The sequence below is a fragment of the Gobio gobio genome, assembly GCF_949357685.1.
Source record: "Gobio gobio genome assembly, chromosome: 19".
Classification (NCBI taxonomy): domain Eukaryota; kingdom Metazoa; phylum Chordata; class Actinopteri; order Cypriniformes; family Gobionidae; genus Gobio; species Gobio gobio.
The window spans coordinates 32,484,003-32,506,738 of NC_137112.1; the positions used below are offsets into that span (position 1 = coordinate 32,484,003).

At 37.8% G+C, this 22,736-nt stretch overlaps 1 protein-coding gene across 3 annotated transcripts in view; it reads right to left on the reverse strand.

The window, feature by feature from the left end:
• Positions 1-18,638, reverse strand: part of LOC307143393 (plasma membrane calcium-transporting ATPase 1-like) — a 139,679-nt gene extending 121,041 nt beyond the window's left edge. For 2 of the 3 annotated variants that reach the window (XM_079844922.1, XM_079844924.1), the window contains exon 1: positions 17,992-18,638. The gene's annotated coding sequence lies outside the window, so the exon portion shown is untranslated. Of the gene's footprint in view, positions 1-17,376; positions 17,438-17,991 lie in introns of those variants that run through there. The other variant, XM_079844923.1, reaches the window with a different exon arrangement.
• Positions 18,639-22,736: the final 4,098 nt, after the last annotated feature.

The following is a 22,736-nucleotide window of genomic DNA, read 5'->3' on the forward strand; positions in this document are numbered from 1 at the left end:
TACCAGCTGTGCTTTCTGGCTCTCCTCTCCGACCGACAGAGAGTTGACACGCACCCGCCTCCTCTCATTCAGTTGGTGTGACGGGTCTGAATGTGAATGTGTTACAGGAACAGTATTTTGGATCAATGCGTGCGTCAGGTCTTAAAGCGACAGCAGCCAAAATAAACATGCCACTCTCTTTATTATTCAAACTACAAAATGACAAACGATCACTTACTGCTCTTGACTGATTAACTTGTGTAACTTTAATGGATTAATCTGAATAAATTTTCCAATGTTATTTTACATTTGATTACTTTTGCGGGGTTTTTTTCAGTTTCTTAACTGAATACTGCTGTTAGACCTACCTGAAAAAATAAAGCAATCCATTTCATTTGTATCTTTATTATATTGTATTTGTGCAATTGTTAGTAATGTGTTTATTTGTTCTTATTTTTATTACAGGTTACTTGTCTTTTTAAATTAAATGTACCATTTGAAAGCAAGCTTCCTTGTGCTGTGTGTAAGCTATTGCAACAAAATTACCCCATTGTAAAAAATACATTGAGCAAATAATTGTGAGAATTGTAATGGTACAGTTATAGCCTAAAAATAAAAAAGTAATGAAACTTCACTTTGCCCTCAGCCTAAACGATTTGCCAGGGAACAAATTATAGATCCATGAGACCAAAGATCGGCCGTTACAAGACGAATTATAGCTAGAGACACACCACAGAGACATCAGAGCCAGCGGCAGACGGCAGAAGGACTGGCCGAGGAAAGGTTGCCCTCGCCGGCGTTGACAAGCGCTGACAGCCGCTGATCCGCTGGAGCTCACAACTCTGAAAACGCCAGATAAAATGTTCAAATAGGCACTCTTTATATAAATAAACCACCGATTTGAGCTTTAAACAACTACATTATCGACTGAAAAAGTCTTAAAACTACGTTGTCACACATTAACAGTAGATTTTAACAAAAAAAAGACATGTAAACACAGACAATGTCAGCCATTTCTCAACGAGACGAGCCGCTGGCAGAAGCCCCTCCCATGAAGCGAATTCGCGTCTGTTGTGCAGTGAATGTCACACGCGATTCGCGCGAATGAAGCGAGTAAACTCAAAATGTTCAAGCGTCCACCTACGCGCGAAAAGTGCGAATTTTTCGCACAAATCTCGTCCGGTGTGAACGCCACATAAGTAACACAAATGCAATAGCATGTCATAAAAGCAAGATGACAACATAAGTTAAAACGGTCTCTTCTATCTTCATGTAGCATATATTCTCTGGCTCAGTTTTATAGTGTATAATTGTGTAGATTATCATGACAGAATATGCTTATCAATGACTTGAAGATAGTTAACTCCACATCAGCTATATAAATTCATCAACTAGCCTAACCATCAGAAACGGTAATCGGAGCTCTTGAAGCTCTGCCCTGTTCTAGAAAGTGGGCTGGGAGCAGCAGCTTATTTGCATTTAAAGGGACACACACAACAGTGCGTTTTTTTCTCCCCCTCAGAAAGTGACATTTTTAATATGCTGTAAAAAATGATCTGTGGGGTATTTTGAGCTAAGACTTAACATACACACTTTGGGGACATCAGAGACTTATTTTACATCTTGTAAAAAAGAGGCAATATAGGACTCGTTAAACTAGTTTAAATCACAGAGACGCGTTTTCTTCGCTGAATTCAAACACTTCTTAAATGGATCTCACAGCGGTGTTTAGTGGTCACATGATCAACGAGTAAACGCATCTGCTCTAGTAAGCTTGCGCTGTACTGCCACTTGAACTTTGAACACTTGAGCATCTGTGCTCGCACGTCGGCTGTGTCCGTCAGCGCAAGCACCGCACCGGTATTTTCCTTTTTTGAAGAGATTTCAATCATATTTCAAGCAATTCAAAACCCTCATGACAAACAGTGTGCATCTGAAGTGGCTCAGCTGAAGGAAAAATCCATTATCACAAAATTGTCTTATCGGGCCAATAACGTTAACATTAAAAATGATCATATATCGGCCGATACTGATATGGTGGCCGATATATCCAGCATCCCAAATTTTAGCATTCGCATTTCAAGCTCAGATTGTTTTATGATTGTAAAAGAGACAAAGAGATCCATTCAATTTTAAAGGAGTGTAAATAGGTAATAAAAAACTAATTATGACTAATTTTAACAATTTTTTTTTTACTTCTCTTTGCCATGTTTTGTAACTGCTTTGTTGATGAGGACAAGCTTCTTCAGCAATCATCAAGCTGCACTGGTCAGTGGGCAGCCTTTAGTTCACACAGATCCCAACACTAAGCCCGCAAAAAAGATCAGGGAGGGCCTCGATAGGAGGCATCATGCCCAAGAGTTTCCCACTTGGCGCGATGCCCAGCAACTAAATTAGAACCATGCCTCTGCCAGGCACCTCTGAGACATAAACAACTACAACCAACTGGAGCAAGGCAAAGAACTGCAACCTAAAAAAATAAGAGCGAAAAACTCTGTAAACAACATTTTGTAGTCTTGATGAAAAGGAGACAGAGAATAGCAAAGATTTGTAAAAAGCATTTATGAAGCAAGCAAGGACATGCTTTTCCTATATCCATGGCCAGCAAGTCAGGTGGGGTCTTGCATTATGTTCAGTAGCCTCTAACCTGCAAACCGGTTTGTGATGGATTCAATACAATTCTCTTCTTTTTTTAGGACTAGCGTTAGTGACTGTGTCATTGTTTGGCTTTAACTAAGTATCAAATGAGCAGACAATGCAAAATAAACAATGATGTGGCTTTTTTAACAATTGATGAAGTAATGAAGTTAATATAGATACGATCTTAACGCAGAGAGAAACCGGCTTTCCTGTATCACTTAAGTAAAAGTATTTGAGAAGCATCAGTTTTCGCTTGCTATAGCCAACATGTAAGATTGTTTAATCCAAATACTCTCAATCGGTTCAGCAATTGAGCACTCCCTCAGCGTTGTCTCTTAAAACATTTAATTAAGAATCTGACAGAATCCGTTTAATGGGTCTGTCATACTGTCCAAGGCATTAATCCACTTCACTCTATTCATCCATATCTCGTTCTCACTACCTCACAAGGGTATCTGACACCATTCATCTTTCAGATGGAGGAAAAGTTTTGGTAAGAAAAGGCCAGAGACAGATTGCTCATTGAGGTTAAATGGCTGATGAGGTAGTTAAATCTTGAGGAATGGCATGTGACGGGCACAGGCATTTCACTGTTTTCTGTTTGTCAGCAGTTTTGACAACACAGCCACCACATTGAATCTCTCTTAATACAAGTGGAATTCAATATGGGCCAGTAATAACAAAGAACAAGTCGTGACAGTTCTCACATTAGTTTTGGGCCTGCATTTACTGACAGTATAAGTACTAGGGGTGTAAAGATACATAGTTATATCAAGATATCACAATATAAAAATGCAACTGTGTATCATTAATGTAAACGACATGATTTACGATATAGTGTAAGTTTTATCCAAGATTTAGCTTACTAAATTTATAAGATATAACTCACCCAAAAATGTAAATTCTGTCTTCATGTACTCACGTTCATGTTGTTTTAAACCCAAGATTTAACCCGTTTAACTTCCAAACACAAACAAAGATATTTTTTATGAAACCGGAGACATTTCTATCCCTCTGAAGACCATTCATCTAAAACTTAAGACAGGCATTGTGTAAATAAAAAAATAAAATAAAATAAAGAGTTGTCTAATCCAAATTTAAGTCTTCTGAAGAGATACAATGGCTTTATATGCTGAACAGATTTACAACGGCTAGCATAAACTGTAGTAAACATGGACGCTCAAATGCTTGCATAATGCGCAAAAACGGCATAAGAATGAATAAATGCAGACTTAAAATGTACAGTTACAGTAATTTTAACACACTTTCTTGCGATTAGAACTGTGATTGAGTGCACTGATCATCTGAAGATACGTGCTGTAACGGCACTCTTCAAAGTGAAAGCACAAACATCATTTAAATCACCATTTCACATTTAGTTTTAGTAGTATGAGTATTCAAAGCATTTTAGATGGTTTATTCTTACATGTAATGTGCATTAACAGCGGGAAAGGCAAGAACCTGCATGCACGGCTTGTCTGTGTAGGGATCCAACAAATGCCTGCATTGAAAGCAATTTCAGTGACATTACTACATTAAAATACTATAATGTTGAATATAATGTATAATAATGCAATGGGGGAATATTTGTGGGTCCTGATAATAAAACAATAATTATAATAATAATAATTAAATAATGTAATAATCTTTCTTTATTTTGGCTTAGTTAAAATATCGCAATAGTATCATAAACATGGGTTCAGTATCGTGATTTGTATCGAATCAAGTGTATCGTTACACCCCTAATAAGTACACTCAAATCCCTTCAGCTGTTTCATTTGCCCTTGAAGAGTGTTACCTCTGAGGTTCTTGCTCATCTGTGGCTATTGATGCAGAAGGCCATATCCCTAACTACCCCAGGCTAATACCCCATTCAATGAATACATTCCCTTCCTTAAATAATTTCATAAATGAGAAACATGTTGAGTTTCAATATGACGCCCTGAATGCAATCTCAGTAAGCTGCCCTGCTTGGAAATTTTCCTACATAGCATTGTCATGTTCTCCTTTCCATCCGATCTTCCACCCAGGCTCGAGCTATTGACTATGCCGCCCACCATGGCCCACAGTACAAGGCCAGCAGTGGAGGTTGAACGTGGGACCTGCCGATTGACTCTAACGGTTGTGCGGGGAGACATCAGTGATCATTATGTAACTGCCATTGCTGCGTGGGTTGCAGGAGCAGCGCTATCATTCTGATAGAGCCAGGAAGGCTGCTGTCTCAGTGAGCTAAGACCAGGTTCTCTCAATGTTATACTGGACATGTTTCTCATAATTCAGAATATTATAAAAAGGTGAACTTGATATATAAATGTGAAAGTGTATACGTCCCTCGAAGGCACGGTTTTGTAAACAAGGTCCTGCAAACTTGCTTAGCTGCTTTGTGCATCTCCAGTTTAGTTTTTATACTAAACATCTTATCAAACCCACACAGTACACAGCATTGGCATACTCTCCAGAACAGAGGCTTACAACAGGTGTTTTACACTACAGATTAGGGGTGTTGAAATTAATCATTGCATCGCGATGGGGATGATTCTGCATCAATGCAGTAATAGACCATAATCAATTACACGTTCCTCTGACATAATTCGTCACATTCATGCTTCTTGCGTTAGCGTAAAATGTGGCGGAACGAGGGAGGCGAAACACAAAAGTTAATTAAAACTAATTTTTTCAAAAAGAATGCACCCACTATGTGGCAAGCAGGACGAGGCCAAGGGCTGTGAGAACGGGGCGTGGTTGATAACGAGCACCACCTGCACTCCGCACCGGTCTCGAGTTTCTCAGGGAGGAGCTTCGGAAGCATAAAAGGAGGAGCGATGACAGTGAAGGACGAGAGAGGACCAGGATTGGACTATTTATGGTATGTTTTGTTTGTTTGTTGCACAGTCGCTCGAGCACTCCCATGTATGCTTGTTGTTTTCTGTTGCTCAAATCAGTTCAGTTCAAATCAAAAAAGTTGTTTTGTTTATTAAGTAATGCTGTGGACGGTATAGCGTTTTTGACGGACACTTTCACAGGGAATAAAGTGCGAGCTGTGAAATGTACATCGCCTCCGTGTCTGCAATAACTCCAGTTAAGTGAGCTATCACTATTTTCCTCTGGACACAACGAGTTACAAAATCCTTTAAATTTAACGGTATTCAGAAAAGATCAAGAATTAAAAAATATAAGTATAACTATAACTATAAAGCCAAAACGAAATCATTTATATCATCATAGGCTTTGTACTGCACTCACGCGTCTCAATATTGATGGAAAAAAAATTATCCTCTTCACATGCGCACAAATATGCTTGGAAACACCACAGCGGAGAGGCGGCACTCACACTGAATGGCACGAATTGTAGGCTACTACTGACTATTTAAACTGAGCTGTGTAACTTTTTATATGTTAGGTTGACTATTTTATGTTGATTTTATGCTGCAATGTCTAGTTTGCAACGCTAGAATATGTTGTGTGCGCGCGTTAGGCGCCCGCGCGAACAAGCAGAGGAAAAACATTTTGGTCATAGGCCTACAGATAATAAGAGTAGGACATTGTTCAAAATTGCAAAGTGTTTACAGTCTTCTGGTGAGACTCGGAAAATTCATTCGGCATGACCCTCACAGTGCATTATGGGTATTCTCTAGCATAACGAGCGTACATCAGTTGTACACTCGTTCTTACAGTCCATTATGGGATTGAAAGAGTGCACTTGATAACGTCCACCATGGTTTCGGACCCCACTAAAAATGTCTGTCAACTCAAATAATGCTATTGATCTGTACAATAACCTCCCAGAAACACCTCATACATAAAACTTAATGACATGTATCCGCTGAAATGTTTTTAATTCAAAAACAAATTGGAGTAAAAACATAATTATGACATTAAAAAGTTATTATAACAATGTGTTAATCCAAACTGCCTTAATATTTGTATACAAATGAGTTAATTTTTAACTTTCAATATTATAGTAATGTATCAAGTGACAGGGTTCAGTGAAGTTTACAGCATTAGTGCATAGAAATTTTACTAACTGTACATGATATACAGTATATCCAAATTAATCTATCGAAATATAACATCGCAAGCTTGTGAAACAAAAAGTCGAATCTAACCGTGAAATGTGTGTCAATGTGTACTGCCTAGCCCTACTATCTAATGTTGATGCAACAGCAAACAGTTAAAGACTGTTGGATAACCAGCAATCACGCACACTCAAACATCACTGTACACAAACATGCCATAGTATTGCATTAAACATCACACAGAAGTGGGAGGGTGAAAAATAAATAGAGACAGAATAGAAGAGGGAGGGAAAAAGAGTAATGGATTGAGTGAGTGAATGAAGGAAAGAGAAAAAAAACAAGATGAAAAAAAGCTAAAGCACATCTTCAGACAACCACTAGTTTGAGAGTGGCTTATGAGGGGGTGAAACCCTCCTCCACTAGCTCCCAGTGATAACAACACAAGTGTTGAAGCTCACTGTGATTGGAACGTACAAATAAAAAAGCATGTTTGTTTTTCCAGCCGAACGAATATGAGCATCTGTTACAGGGAGGCCCCTCTCTTTATCTCTGTCAGCAGAGATCTTTCTCCTGCCACTGCATGCCGAGCAACCTCACATCCACATGCGTCCACCCTCTGCAAAGACCCACTGCTAATGCAAAATTACTTTTATTTGCGCATTAATTTTTTCACCCAAGCGGAGTCAATGTGACTTGTGGCATCCCTGCAAGGTTCCTTGGTCGCACTATTCTGCCGTCAAACCTGAGCACACACGCCACGCTGTTTGATAGGAGAGGAAAACAACACGCACGCAGATGCGAAGAATCACCTGACCTCTGTAATCATTACACTGCCACACTTAACCCTGGTATAAATGTTCTCCTATTTAGTGGTGCTAATGTTCTGAATACAAGCAAACTACAGGGAAAACAATGCAAAATAAATCTGTGTAACATGCTGTTGGCAGAGGACAAAAAAAGCAGCTATTCAGGAAACAACTTTCTTGGCGCAAGACAACGTTAATGTGTAATAAAAAGGCAGAAGGCTTCCGGACTAACATGCATTTGAGTGTCCACTCTAATTTTACAGAATCGACTAAGAAAAAACAATTGTTCTTTCCATATTGCTCTGTCAAAGATTAATTATTGCATATATTTTTATTGCGTATATTTTTATTGATTGCTTTCCATTATGGGTGAATCTCACAAATCATCTCAATGTCCAGCCAGATCATATTTCAGCCTATAAATCAAAGGAAAAAATATTATATTATAGTATTATTATTGTATTGACTCACAAGTAAACATGATTACTTAAATTTGTTAACAATTTTTACGCTGGTAAGATTGTTTATCGAATCTGACATATTTATAGGTTTTTGGACGAACCTTCCTGCTGTTTTTTTTTTTTATCATTATCAAAGCTCAACAAGCCAAATCAACACTAGAAAATGTCATTCAAAGATTTAGGCCCAATCCCATTTCTACCCCTTAGCCCTTCTCTTTCCCCTACCCCTTCGTTTTGCGCGTTCACGTGAAGGGGTAGGGGTGTCTCGATTCTTTTTTGGCGTGGTAGGGGTAAGGGGAAGGGCCAGATAGCCCTTCAAACGAAGATTTTTCAGGACCACACTTCGAACGAAGGGGTATGAGAAGTTTTCCTCCACCGGCTACCGTGCTGCTAGAATGTGTGTGTGTTGCCACTCGGGATCGATCACTTGCGTGTCGCCTGGCTGCCGTTTTTCCGTAGCTTGCTAAACTCACTATTTGGGTGATTTGAACACATATTAATAATAGTTAAAAAATATATATCTGGTCATCCTTCATAACGCAGTCGATATTTACAATACATATCGTCTGTAAACTCTCGCGTTACCAAGGCAACGACTGACTTGACGTATAACGTATGAACATTATCGCAGCACCACAGTAGATAACGAAACCATATCCGTACCGGCCGGCTCGGATCAGCACGGAATGGAACGGTTAATAAACAAAGAGAACTGTTTGGTCCAATGGAAAAGCGGCTTCACTAATCTTGTATGTTCTGTATCATTCTGTATCATCTTAGGAAACTCTGGCTCGTATGTTTTTGAACTGAAAACGAGCGCCATTTTATTAAGTCCAAATACAGCGCAAAACTCTGTTGGGAGTGAGTAATTTGTTAAACGTGCTCGCGCCTGATTTCTTTTAGATATAGCCTACGCACTTCATTGCTGTTCATACTGGTTAAATGTCACAGGATTTTATAATAAAAGAAACGGGGTATGATGACGTGTAATGGTATGGTATTGGTGTCCCATTTCTTAGGGGAATATTTTCACCCCTACTCCTTGGCACTCTGTTTCAAGGGGCAAGGGGAACAGGTAGGTGTAGGGGTAGGGGAAGGCGAAGGGGTATGAAATAGAATTGGGATTGGGCCTTAATGTTCAAAATGAATGTGTTCTTGTAATCTTATTCAAAATAACTTTGTAACGACATCTTATCTACTTTGTTAAGTGCACCGACACAAATGAGGATGAATCTTCTTCAGTAAACCGTCACTCACATGAGATCACGGCAATTAGCTAACACTGATCCAAAAATCCAAACGATTCCCAATGGCGACTTTAAAATCACTCCCAGCAATTAGGGCTGTCACGATTATGAAATTTGGCTGACGATTAATTGTCCAATAAATTATTGCGATTATGACGATTAATTGTCTGTTTTATGGCTTTGGCGATTAATTGTCATACAAATTGTTGTGATTATTTAATTGAATCCCTTGTAAGTTGTCACTTGCAATAACACATTAATACACTTAAAGCCTTTAAATATTAAAGTAATTTAATCAATGAAAAATATGTATCTTTCAGAAATGTGTACATTTAAAGAAACAATGTAAATGTATATGAAAGTATAAATAATAGAAACAATCACCATAAAGTTACCATAACACATAAAGGACTGTCAATATCTCATTCCAAACTAAAGTAAAATATATATATATTTTACAACTTTGAAAATTCTGTAAATAACAGAAACAATGAATCACAAATATAAACTATGACCATAACAGAACAGGCCATAAAAATCAAATTCTGAAATAAAAACAATCATGCTCCTTAATGGCTTGGTAGATTACGGGAAAGAAACACTAGCATGTTGACTTTTTCTGGTTTAAGACAGCATCTAACTGGGGTGACAATGTTGCCAGCTGTACTGAACATTCTTTCAGAAGCAGTACTTGTTGCACATATGCACATGTAGGCTACTTTCTCGCCAATTTGGAAATTAAAGGAAACCTATGTATGACACGCCAATTCGTTATGCCATTTTGGAGTGCTATCAAGACGCATAATCGCTTTTCGTGTTTATCAACGCCGTTTCATTCTATCCCCCTACACTGCCCCTACCCATCACACACACACACACACACACACACACACACACACACACACACACAAACACACACTGCCCCTAAACCTACCCATCACAAGAAACATTCTGCATTTTTACATTTTCAAAAAAATTACATAATTTAGTATGTTTATAAATCCATTTACATTCACGCGGAATCACACGGCGTAGACATACACGTGGAGATTATGGTTTGTTTCGGCGTACACATACAAGCGGAATCACACTGCGTAGACATACACGTGGAGATTATGGTTTGTTTCGGCGTACACATACACGCGGAATCACACAGCGTAGACATACACGTGGAGATTATGGTTTGTTTCGGCGTACACATACACGCAGAATCACACAACGTAGACATACACGCGGATAGCTCAAAATGCGTACTGATAACACGCCATTTGGCTTTAGAAAGTTAAGCAAAGCCATGATGTCATGTTGATTGGCGTTGTCGTTTTCGGCTTTGAAACTAAATCCATCTTTGTTGAATAACTGGGCTGCTCTAACTCAGGATGGAGAAATCAACAGGGCAATATAATTTGAACGTAATGCTCAGCGTAATGAATTCAGAGGGAGACCGGTAGAAGTAGAGTGCTGCAGGTACGTCGTTCATGAACGAATGATTCTTTAATATGACTCGGGACTACCGAGTTGTCTCAGAGAGTGATCCGTTCATTTTGTTGGCCGCGCGTGTGCGCAAAATCCCATAGGTTCTGTACATGAAACAGAAAATGTTAGTTCATCCCTCGAGTTCGGGTTGAGTCTTTCGTTCTTCCTGTTATGCTGAAATGACTCAATTTTTTATTTTATTTTCATTTTGCTGAACGAGATTCAAAGATCCGAGTCTGTAAAATGATCCGAACTTCCCGCTACTAACTACAGGGCCCCCTTGTGTCTTCTAATAGTGGGCAATAATAACGATCACCTGTAATGACCGCGATTAGACCAATTAATCGCGATCAAACGATTATTTTTATAATCGTGACAGGTCTACCAGCAATTCTCATTACCACAATGCAGAAATGTATGCTGACTTAAAATAAAAATCTCTCAGCGTTGTCTCTTAAAACATTTAATTAAGAATCTGACAGAATCCGTTTAATGGGTCTGTCATACTGTCCAAGGCATTAATCCACTTCACTCTCTTCATCCATATCTCGTTCTCACTACCTCACAAGGGTATCTGACACCATTCATCTTTCAAATGGAGGAAAAGTTTTGGTAAGAAAAGGCCAGAGACAGATTGCTCATTGAGGTTAAATTTTTTTTTTTTTTTTTTTTTTAAACAGTTTACAGTTATGATAATCAAATAAAAAATTTGGGAACTATAAAATGTCCAAACACACAATGGTAATTAGAATTTGGGGGCACGCACGCCACGCAGTAATTACTTGTCATCAGTGCTGGGTATTAGCTAACTGATTACATAATCTGAATACGTAATCAGACACAAAAAAAATGGAGTGCTTGTAATTATATTACACTTTAAAATACTTGCAATTAGACTACAGTTACTTTTATATTGATTGCATCATTACATGTTAGTCTCAAAATGGCATTTAAGTTTTCCTTTCCAAAAAAAAAGCCTACTGCTTATTATGAATTAAGAAGATTTTCCAGGTTTGTGGAATAACGTCATTTCATATTTCATGTAGGGTACATTTTAAGGGCACTGACCGAATTACGTCAGTACAACAGAATACCGATTCACATTAAATCAATCGGTACCAAATTTCGGTACCCGAGAACGCATCTGGTAATATAGACTAGAGTCTGTGAATATTAAACAGCCAAAATACTATTTAAATACAAATCCTTCTTGTCCCACGTGTCTCTGTGTGAATGAATGGCGTTGATGCGCAGTTCAATTTACCTCTCAAACACACACACAGAATCGCGCATGAGGGCCGCTTGTTTCCATCTCATACGAGGACATGAATGCATGACCATCATCTCCAGAGTCGCTCTGAGAGTCCCTTCATCAGCATTTTACCGTTTCATTTGAGAAAAACTACCGTCATGTCATAAACGCACAGAAACTCAAGATTTTCTCAGCAACCCATCAAAATAAAAGTTCAGTTTAACTTGACAAATATATTACTGTTGTACAGTAAAATTTAGATGGGTCTCAATGTAATAATAATACTAACACTAATATAATAATAAATTATCAAAACTATTTAAGTAATAAATCCCAATTTTTCTTCCATGTTTTAATTTTAACAGTATAAAGCTCAGCTGTGCAGCACTTTGTTTGACAAAAAAGTTTGTTTAATTAAGTTAAAAGTTTTATGGCTTAATTTGATTATCAGTGCTGAGTTATACAGGCTTGCAAAAACTCTCATGAACAAACAAACAAAAGGCATAATAGGCCAAAGATAAGATGGCGAAATAACATTATTTTTATTTTGTATAATGTCTGCTGGAATGCTAAAAATGTTCAGTGTTAGATAAATATTTTTAAATAGTAGTTTTTTTAAAGCAAGACAAAATAGTAAAAAAGCTAATTTAAGCAATGGTGAAAAAATTGGCAAAATAAATAGAAACATTTTTAAAAACCGGGTTCGGTATTCGGCTTTTGCCAAGAATTTTCTTTTCGGTGCATCCCTAGTGAGAAAGTGTTTGAATTCGCCACTAACAATCACTGTGAGATCTAATGAGAAGCAATCAAAATCAGTGCAGAATTCTGTTATAAACCATATCATATCAAACAGCGCTGATGTGAAAACCAGGAGAAACATGTTATCGAAGTACAAGTTAAAGAAAGCTTTTCAGTCCACAAATCATCAATGTTATGCTGCGCTCACACTACCAGCGACTTTGTTGCTGCATGTTGCCAGTGAGGTCGCTAGTGGGCGTTCCCACTACTGGTTGCCTAGTAACGTTTGTGAATGATATTCATGGATGTTACTCCATGTTGTAGACAACAAATCAGTTTTCTTGCCGCTACAAACATTTTGGAAGGAAAAGTCTAAATATAAATGAAATCAGTACATAAAATGCCTGATATTAAAGATAAACGACAAACAGCGAGTGCTCTTTGCCATCGCAGCTATTGATCTGCAGCAAAAAGGGGAAATTCCGGTCTATCGGGCTCATGAAACCATTCAGACTTGGAGTCAGCATGGCGTATGCACACGGAGACATATCGTAAATTATAGGACAGTTGCTGACTGCTAAAATGAGACTCTCCTTTATCTTGCCTCGGCACTGAAGAGCAATGGATTACCTGTGCTCCACTGACTTCACTCCTATTGGTTGTCACTCACTCCTGAAAGTCGCTCTTCATTTGCACAAATTTGAACAGATCTCAACTTTGTCAAGTCGCTGGACACTCTGATTCAGGTTGTCACTCGTGTCGCAAGAAATAGCCCACTCTCGATTTAAATAAATGGGATTGTGTCGCTTTGTCGCTTGTGGTGTGAATGTAGCATTAACCATGGATTTAATGTAGTAACTGTAAACATGGTATTGTGGTAGAAATAGTCTAATGTTTTTGCATGATTAATTTCAGGGTTCGTACAAACTTTTGCGAGTGAAATTCAAGCACTTTTGAAGGATTTAAAGTGCTTCACACACACACACACTCTTAAAGGTCCTGTTCTTCGTGATCCCATTTTTCAATCTTTAGTTAGTGTGTAATGTTGCTGTTAGAGCATAAATAATACCTGTAAAATTATAAAGCTCAAAGTTCAATGCCAAGTGAGATATTTTATTTAACAGAAGTTCCCTTTCAAAGCCTACAGCGAACGGCCGGTTTGAACTACAACCCTGTACATCCTGCTTTAATTACGTCAGTAGAACAGTTTGTTGACTAACCTCCGCCCACGAGAATACGCGAAAAAGGGGGCGTGGTCTTGTTGCTCCCTCGTGGAGAAGAGAAAGTGTTGCGTTCGGTTCGGTTGCGTTTGTCGCCATCAGACGCTGTTATTTTCATCCCGGAGTCAAATCACCTTTGTTTGGCCTTCAGGGGCTGTAGTTTGAGCGCGTTCATCTCCCCGTTATGGTAAGAGGCGTGACCTTTCCGGGCAACGTGCCCTAAGCTGCTGTCGAATCACAACACGGGAACCCCTGGCACAATCAGAACTCGTTACGCATTTCTGAAGGAGGGACTTCATAGAACGAGGAAATTCTCAGGCCGTTTTGAGGACAGTGAAAACAGCGGTATACAGATAAGTAAATTGTGTGAAAAATACTGTGTTTTTTTACACATGAAACATGAACACATGTTATATTGCACACTGTAAACACAATCAAAGCTTAAAAAAAACACGAAAAACGGGACCTTTAATATTATTCCATTTAAATTTTATTTTCCACGTGATGACCAAAAATAAAATAAATAAAAAATGTTCCCTACAAAAATTACGATTTTACGTGTTAATAAAAGTCTGCATCTCAACTCATTTCCAAGAAATAAACATGTCATATTATTAGTTGCTGCACTTAATGTAAAAATAATAATAATTGTATTAGGGCTACACGATTAATCGAAATCGAACCGCAATCGCGATTTGGCTTATGTGCGATTATGAAAGCGCAAAGGCTCCGATTTTTTTGTATAAGTTCTTTAAAATATTATTATTATTATTATTTTGTTATATTTATTTTTAAATACTCTTTAATAATGAAAATGTTATTGTAATAGTAATATTTGTTATTTTGTTAAATATTTTTATTTAGCAATAATAATAATCGTAATTATTATAAATCATATTAATATATAAACAAAATGTTATATATAAACACTTTTCATTTGTAAAAAAAAAAAAAAAAAAAAAATCCCATCTCTAGAGCTTAGTGGCACCGATGCTGCTGCTCTCAGATGTTATTCTGGAGCCCTGAGCTATCCCATTTATAGCCAGTAGTCACACCAGGAAGACCCGAGTCACGGTACAGGCTGATGTTACCACCAGCACCCATGATAATGTCTGAGGAGGAAGGCTGAACAGTACAACTCTCCCCTAATTAGAGGGAACAGATGCTCTGCAGGGTAAACAGCTTGATATGCTCAACAATAAATTGCATCAGTCGGCTGGAGTAATCACTAGAGAAGAAAACTTCTCAATAGCTTCAAACCTACTCACATATGAACGTGTACACAAGTGGTATTGTTCAGCTGTGATATCTGGTTCTTCACGATTACTAAAACTCTCATGAAAAATTAACTGTACGTGTGCAAACACTCAATGCCCAACATTTAAAAGAACGCAGTGTTTGCAAATCTATCGGATGACAATCGGCGTTTCTCAATGTCAAGGAAGTATCCTCGGAAGCCAGAATTCCGAGGATAGTACGTCATCAACATCCGTCGAGGGACTGTTCCAATGTTGAGGATCCTCGGAATTTCAACCAAGGTCTGAGTCCTTCGTTCGAAAAATATGCCATATACAGGAAAGGATGCATACGAGTAGCCTTCGCGCTCTCAAATCACCCACAATCCTAACGCGCGCAGCTTTGCTATCTTGTTCAAAAAATATAAAATATCAGACGTTGGCAGAGTCGGAGCGTTAACGGGACAATATACTTTCAAGTGTAAGTATTTACGTTACCAAACATTTGTTATAACCGTAGTAAATAAGTTTAACGTTTAAATGCCAGTACAAATTACTACCGTATTGATATTATACAAATTACGTTATTGATGGCTAACGGACCTTTTCACTGACGTAATGACGTGCACTTGCTAGCCGGTTTCATTTACGTGTTCTCCGAATGCTAAAGAGGAGCCTCGCCTAGCCTCTGAAGGAAGTGACTTGGAAGGACCAGTCCTGCAGAGGAAGTATCCTTGACATTGAGAAACACCTAATGTGATCGTAATTGTCAAGTCCACTTATAATGTGCGACTTTTGGCTTCTTTTTTGGCAAGTTGCGTAAAAAAAATGTAATCACGGTTTTGTGGGCTTTGAAACAACTTTGTTTCTTTACATTCATGGTTGTTGTTTTCCTCCAATACATTGATTGACACTGTCTGCACACAGTTAATAGCCAATCAGTGCAATAATAAAAGTGCTGTAGCGTAATTCGTCCTCCCACATCCGGCCTCCTTTGTGACGTTGTATAAGCAAGCAATGATAGTTAGTACTAGTAGACATTTGTATGTGCATTTACCACCAACAGAGACGTACAGAGATGGAGAGGAAACATGGGAGGTGATAGAAGGTGCAGGGAGGAGGGGCACCCAAATGTAATTTTAAAAATATTTTTATAATGCATTTATCACTACAGACTATAAAAATAAAAGTATACTAAAACTAACAGTAGGTATGGTTCAAATTTATTTTATTATAAATATGTGGCTGTTACATATAACATGTAAAATAACATGTTTTTGCTTTTCAAACTTCGAGGGGTTGCAGTTTCATATTTTGCAGGCTCAATATTGATGAAAAGAGAAAATATAGGGCTTGTTTTGGGATTTTTTTTGACGCTGCGGTTGCCTAGTTGTCTCGGGAGAGTCTGCAACACTGACAGTGATCTCTGTGAGTTTCAATCACTCTCCTTTGCTTAACAACAGTCCTTCAGTGATGGGTTGAATTCTACTGGATTACAGTGGATCTACAGGGATAATCTTTAAAAGTGATCACAACATATTTCATAATGACTGACCTTTCTCTTCTGATTGTTTTGTGGGCACAATTTCCTCACAACAGCACATTAGATCGAGAACATCACCTGGGGGATGTAAAACAATAAGGTGGCTTTCCATTTCCACACAAGACGACTTTGTGAATGTGACATGATAAACTAACTGCTAGGATTCGTCTCACAGGACTATTAGCCACAGAAACGGAAAAATGTGCTACATTCTGACAGAAGGGACAAAATGGTGTGCGTTTCAAACTAAAAAATTGACCTGACCTTTTTGAGGATCAAAAGTCCTCAAGAGGCCCTCAAGAGAGTACGGTTTACACATAATGCGCAATATCAGTTTGTACTTTGTACGTCGAATAGTTCACTCAAAAATAATAATTTCACCTTAATGCTTCAAACCCCTTTTGACATTATTCAGTAAAACACAAAAGTTAGTCAGAATGAAAGCCTCAGATTCACTCTCATTGTGTGGAAAAAAAACATACAATGAAAATCAATGTTGACTGAGGATTCCCTAACGTTCATTTTAGGCGAATTGCCCGTTTATCATCCCCTCAGGCTGACGAGGCTAGGTTACAAGACACCTGAAGGTGACAACGTTAGAGCGTCAAAAAACAAACCGTTGATAAATCACACACGAATCTTCATTTAACGTTCACATTTAAACATAACACAAACCAGAAAGCCTATGTGCCTCGTGTTTTTCTCTTTCTGACACAACTGGGAATATGTTTTTCTCTTCACAGGACAGAGATTTGAAACTCACCTCACGGAGAAAAAAATCGCAGGGTTTCCCCTTCGACGCACTAGCGCGAGGACACACCCAGAGAGGCGCGAGAGAGAGAGAGAGAGGCGCGGACGTTACCCAAAGGGGGTGACGTCAGATGGATCGCCTGATTACCTCTTTATCAATCAGCTAGAGAGCCTCTTTACACTTCACATGAAATGTACCCGTTTATTTATGCCAATTAAAACCCCTATTTAGCTAGTAGCGCGAAACGTGCACACTTGAACGTTAATATGACTGCGCTGACAGCAATGATTGTGAAATGGTTCTAAAAATGCGCTAATACATACATACATTACAAAAGCATGAACGCTAAGCGTAGGGTTTCCATGCGATAGTCAGGTATATGCGTTACTGGAATGCCCAAAAAAACACTCACAGCTGAAGTATCGTTATATCTGTAAACTATCCAATTTCTCACCGATGAGGTGAGCAGAAATGAATACTTGCAACAGGCAAAAAATGTCTCGTGAACAAACACGGCGCGGCTCTGATGACCGTTTACAAGATGTAACATGCACGCGCACACCTGTGGACAAGAAAATCAAAGTGAAGGAAATGGGTAAAATGAAACAGGAAAAATAACAAACCTACCCAAGGCTGAAGGGTTGTCAGAAAGAGTGAAAGCCGCACATGGGACGTTCCTCCTCATTCAGTCCATCGAGAAACAAGCCCTCTCCTCAAACTCCTAAAGATTAAAGACGCAAAAGGTCTCTAAGTAAACACTTGCACGGATAGGCAATGTCTTTCGTCGCTTGCAACCCGTGTTTGTTTACTCTGCATCTGGAAACTAACTTTAGAATTGGTGCCAGTCAACCAGCAGGATGGAATTAGTCGCTTTTCCTACATGTAAAATGTGTCTCCCGCGTTTAGGCTAAAAACATGTATAAACTTCGTTGAAAAGTAAGAAGCCCGTCTGCTCGAACCCAATCCAACAGCTTTTTCTCGTCCAGAGAAAAGAGGAAATAATCACAAGAGGGATTGAGGTATGTTCCGCTTTTGTTAGCCTACGGAACGCAAACGCAACAGATCCAAGTTTTGTTTGGTTTTCAATCTTGTTTTCTACATGTGAGCTGCTCTATTTGTTCCACCCGTTTAACCGCCGGGAAAAGTGCGGATAAACGCAACCTTTCACCGCGCAACGAAAAAGACAGTTTCAATCACTGGTTGCCGTGGCTGGAAATCGAAAGAGGGAGATAGAGATTCAGTCCGAGGGTTGGGAGCTGCGGCGGCGGAGAGGGAGGGACTTGTGTGTGGGATCAGTCATTTAAGGTGGATCACAAGGAAAATTAAAGCAAATGAATGGTCTGGAAACTGGAATTCCCAACACATCGACTTGCTAGACATTGGTAAATTATACATAGTGCGTGGAACAGAAATATTTGTATGTGATTGAAATTAAATAAATTAGCCTAGATAGTCAGGGGCGCGGGAGGGGGGAGGGGTCACCACATTTGAATAAGAAACAATACCGAGTCTATAAAACACGTCAAAACTCCACGAGGCACAACAAGCTTATGGTTTAAAGTTTAAACAGCATACACACCGGGACATTTGACTTAACATCACATTTTTTTGACATTGTTGATACTGCCTGCAATCGTAATGCAATGGACTAAGTTAACTTTATATAAAAACATAATTCAACATATAAATAATACTATTTTTAAAAGCCCACTTTAAGTGTTACAAATGAATTACTAAATGCTAAAAATGAATAAATGTAAATGAACAAAAAATTGCATTGCATTTGCAAATCTGTGAAATCAGAAGAGGATTTGCCAGCCAGGATTTTTTATGTACATTTATATTGTTTTTGTTGAATAACTCTTGATATAAAAAAAATTAACTGTTTAAAAGTTTGTGGCAGACACTACGTAAAGAGACTTAAATAAAGTAGGCCCTATCCCCAGTTTTACAGACAAGGCTTAAAGGGATAGTTCACCCAAAAATGAAAATTAGCCCATGATTTACTCACCCTCAATATTTAAACATTTATTTAATTTTTTTCCATGGCTCTGCATCAGCCGTCCCCGCGCCATCACTTCCGGCGAATAAGGTCAAAATACATGCAAAATACCGGCGCGATCATAGATATATACATAGATTCCTCATTAGTGCCTGCGCAGATCGGTCGAATGAGGCATCTACGTATATATATATTTGATCACGCCAGTATTTTGACCTTATTTGCCGGAAGTTATGGCGCTGGGAATACTAGATGACATTCATCTGATAAAAGGTAAAATAATAACATATACTGTTCAGTTTCTCACAGAAACCGATCGTTTCGTGTCTTAAGACAATGTGTCGCCACGAGCCGCATGGTTCAATATGGATTCATATGTCTATGTGTTTTAACTCTCATTGCTCTCATACTCTAAAATATCCCCATTGCATTATACAACTATCACACTGCAACGGTTGGAGTTAAAAATCTTAATTTGTGTTCTACTGAAGAAACAAAAACACCTACATCTTGGATGCCCTGGGGGTAAGCAGATAAACATAAAATCGTTTTTGGGTGAACTATCCCTTTAAGCCTATAGTCCCAGACTAAAATGCATGTTTGAGCTGTTTTAACTGCATGAAAGCAACTTGCACTTACATATCTTAAAATATGTCAGTGCCATTGATTTATCTCAAGATGCACAATAGTAATTTTTTAAGGCATGTTTATAAAAGCTACTTCAATGGCCTAACTGAACTAAAGCCTAAACCAGGCTTAATCTAAACCCTGTCTGTGAAACCGGGCTTTAAAATGTGATTTTTAAAGTTGTGTTTAATGAAGTTTCTACAGAAGGACTATACAACTACCACAAGGATGCATGTTTCTGTGCTTGCTGAGTCAGACGACTGTTGTAGTCTTTATAGCAACTTGCATTGCTTTTTCAAAGTTCATTACACTCCAGTCCAGAAAAATAACATTTCTATTTGAATATATTTTAAAATGTAATTTAGCATTGTAAAATATCATTATATAATTATAAATCAGATACAATTATTATATTAAGTAATCATCATTAAAGCCACACAATATACATATTTTTTTCATATAGTGACCTTTAATTTGGAGCAAGAGAAACTGGGGGAGTGACTTGTCCCTTTGCTCACAGCTGATTGGTTCAAATTCAGTTTGAGATCTCTTATCCCGAACCTGCTTAACCAGCTTATGACGATGAACACAGGTAAAAGCCAAGCCACTTTCATGGTACCTAAAACCCAGGATTGGCACAATCTAAACTGAAACGTACCTGGCTAGCCAGCAAAACTGGCTTCATGGTACAGACCCCAGATTTATTCTTTCCTATTGGAAAAATGTTAGTAAAGCCAAAATGATATTTAACCATATAAACATTTACACAATTCTGGACAATTTCGGTTAAATACAGGCTACATTGTGCGTTTACATTGTGTACAGTATAAAACATACAATAGGCTACACTTAAAATGAAATTATTCATATATAATGTAAATATGCATTACTTTAATGACAATACAAGCCAATGTAGCTGTTGTGGAATCACAGCAGCAATCGTTCTCCCCTCCGCCATGTTTAAAGTTTATGGCAAGCCCAACTCGGGAATATGGGTATCAAAATTTTGGGCATGATAATTGAGAATTGTTGCATGATACAATAGAACTGTAGTCAAATAGGCCTACATAGTGGTTAACAAACATTGTATTTTATCCAGACGTGATCTCATCAGTGTTTTGAAACTAAGCTCATTCTGGCTTCCTCGCTGAACCAGTAGCCCACAGGTGGCCCATTACTGTTTGGTAGTCATGGTTACCTATAATTCTATCATTATTGCATACTCTTAAAGGGTTACTGCACCATGTCTTTTGAGATTTCATAGATGTTTTCTTATTCCTTGGACATTTCTGTGACTGTAGCATCTATATAATGAGGCTGAGGCCTTATGAGTTTCACAATTATAGTGTGATGGCCACTGTTTAGCTTACATAGAAAGCTGTAATCTTAGAAAATCTCTGCCTTTCTGAGATAAAAGTGCTAAGAATTTGATATTGATGATTAACAGTTAGGAATTGAATCATGCTAGATACAGGGCAGGGCAGATACTCGCCTGAATGTCACATCAATTTTAACCTCTCAGTCCTGATGGAAACCAAAAGGTTGAAATGTTGCATTGTTGCACAGACATTTACTTTTGATCATATCATAAGATTAGGTCCCCAATGCTGATGATATTGCAACATCAGTTGTGTAACACTATGCAAAGTCATCATTTATTTAGATGCTAACACAAACCAAAACTATGTGTCGTATCCTCTTCTCATGCATCTTGAGGCACCACTTCACAGGCTGAATAAAGAGTTGCATAACTAATATCAGTCTAGGGATGCAACAACACAGTTAGTCCACAGTTCAATACATACCTCGGTTTTTAACCACGGTTTTCGGTTCAGTTCAGTTCTGATGGGTTGTCACATACATTTTTTGTTATTCTATTCTTAGGGACAGGAACAGCAAGAGGTTAAGGAGAAAAAAGACAATTTTTTTATTGCAATACTCTTTCTTTATTTTACAATTTTTTTTTTGAAAAACCTACCTTAAACTTAAAACTTTACTTAAAAAAAACCTTGTATTCCTAGTGTATTGTATAATATATATATATATATATATATATATATATATATATATATATATATATATATATATATATATATATATATATATATATATATATATATATATATATATATATATATATATATATATATATATATATATATATATATATATATATATATATATATATATATATATATAAATAAAGATTTACACTGGCAGCTCAGAGCTGTAGAGCAGCATTAAAGTATGAAATTGAATGAATGAAAGTAAAAATAAAACACTACATAGACTTCACTATAAAATATACATTGATTCTTAGCTACTGTATTAGTTTTTCAGTCAAGAGCAGTGAGTGATTTTCTCTTTGTCTTTTGTTGTTGTATTAACATTAAAGGGATAGTTCATTCAAAAATGAAAATTCTGTCATAGAGAAATTAATACAGGTTACATTATTTTAGAGGTGAACTGTCCCTTTAAGGACCGCGTGTTCACTAGGCTGTGCTGTCAATTTAAGACCTGCGTGCATCTAATATACAGACACACGCGATTTTACTTTCACTTTAGACATAACCGACTGTGTTTATGTTAACCTTGTGTGTATTTAACAGTATTAGCGCCTCGGAAAAGCGCACGTTAAAACTGCGCACGCGAATGAAATCGGCAAGGCTTTAAAACGCATGCAAATAATGAACTATCGTGATTGTGAATAACTATACTGTTCCATGAGTATAACTCTACCACT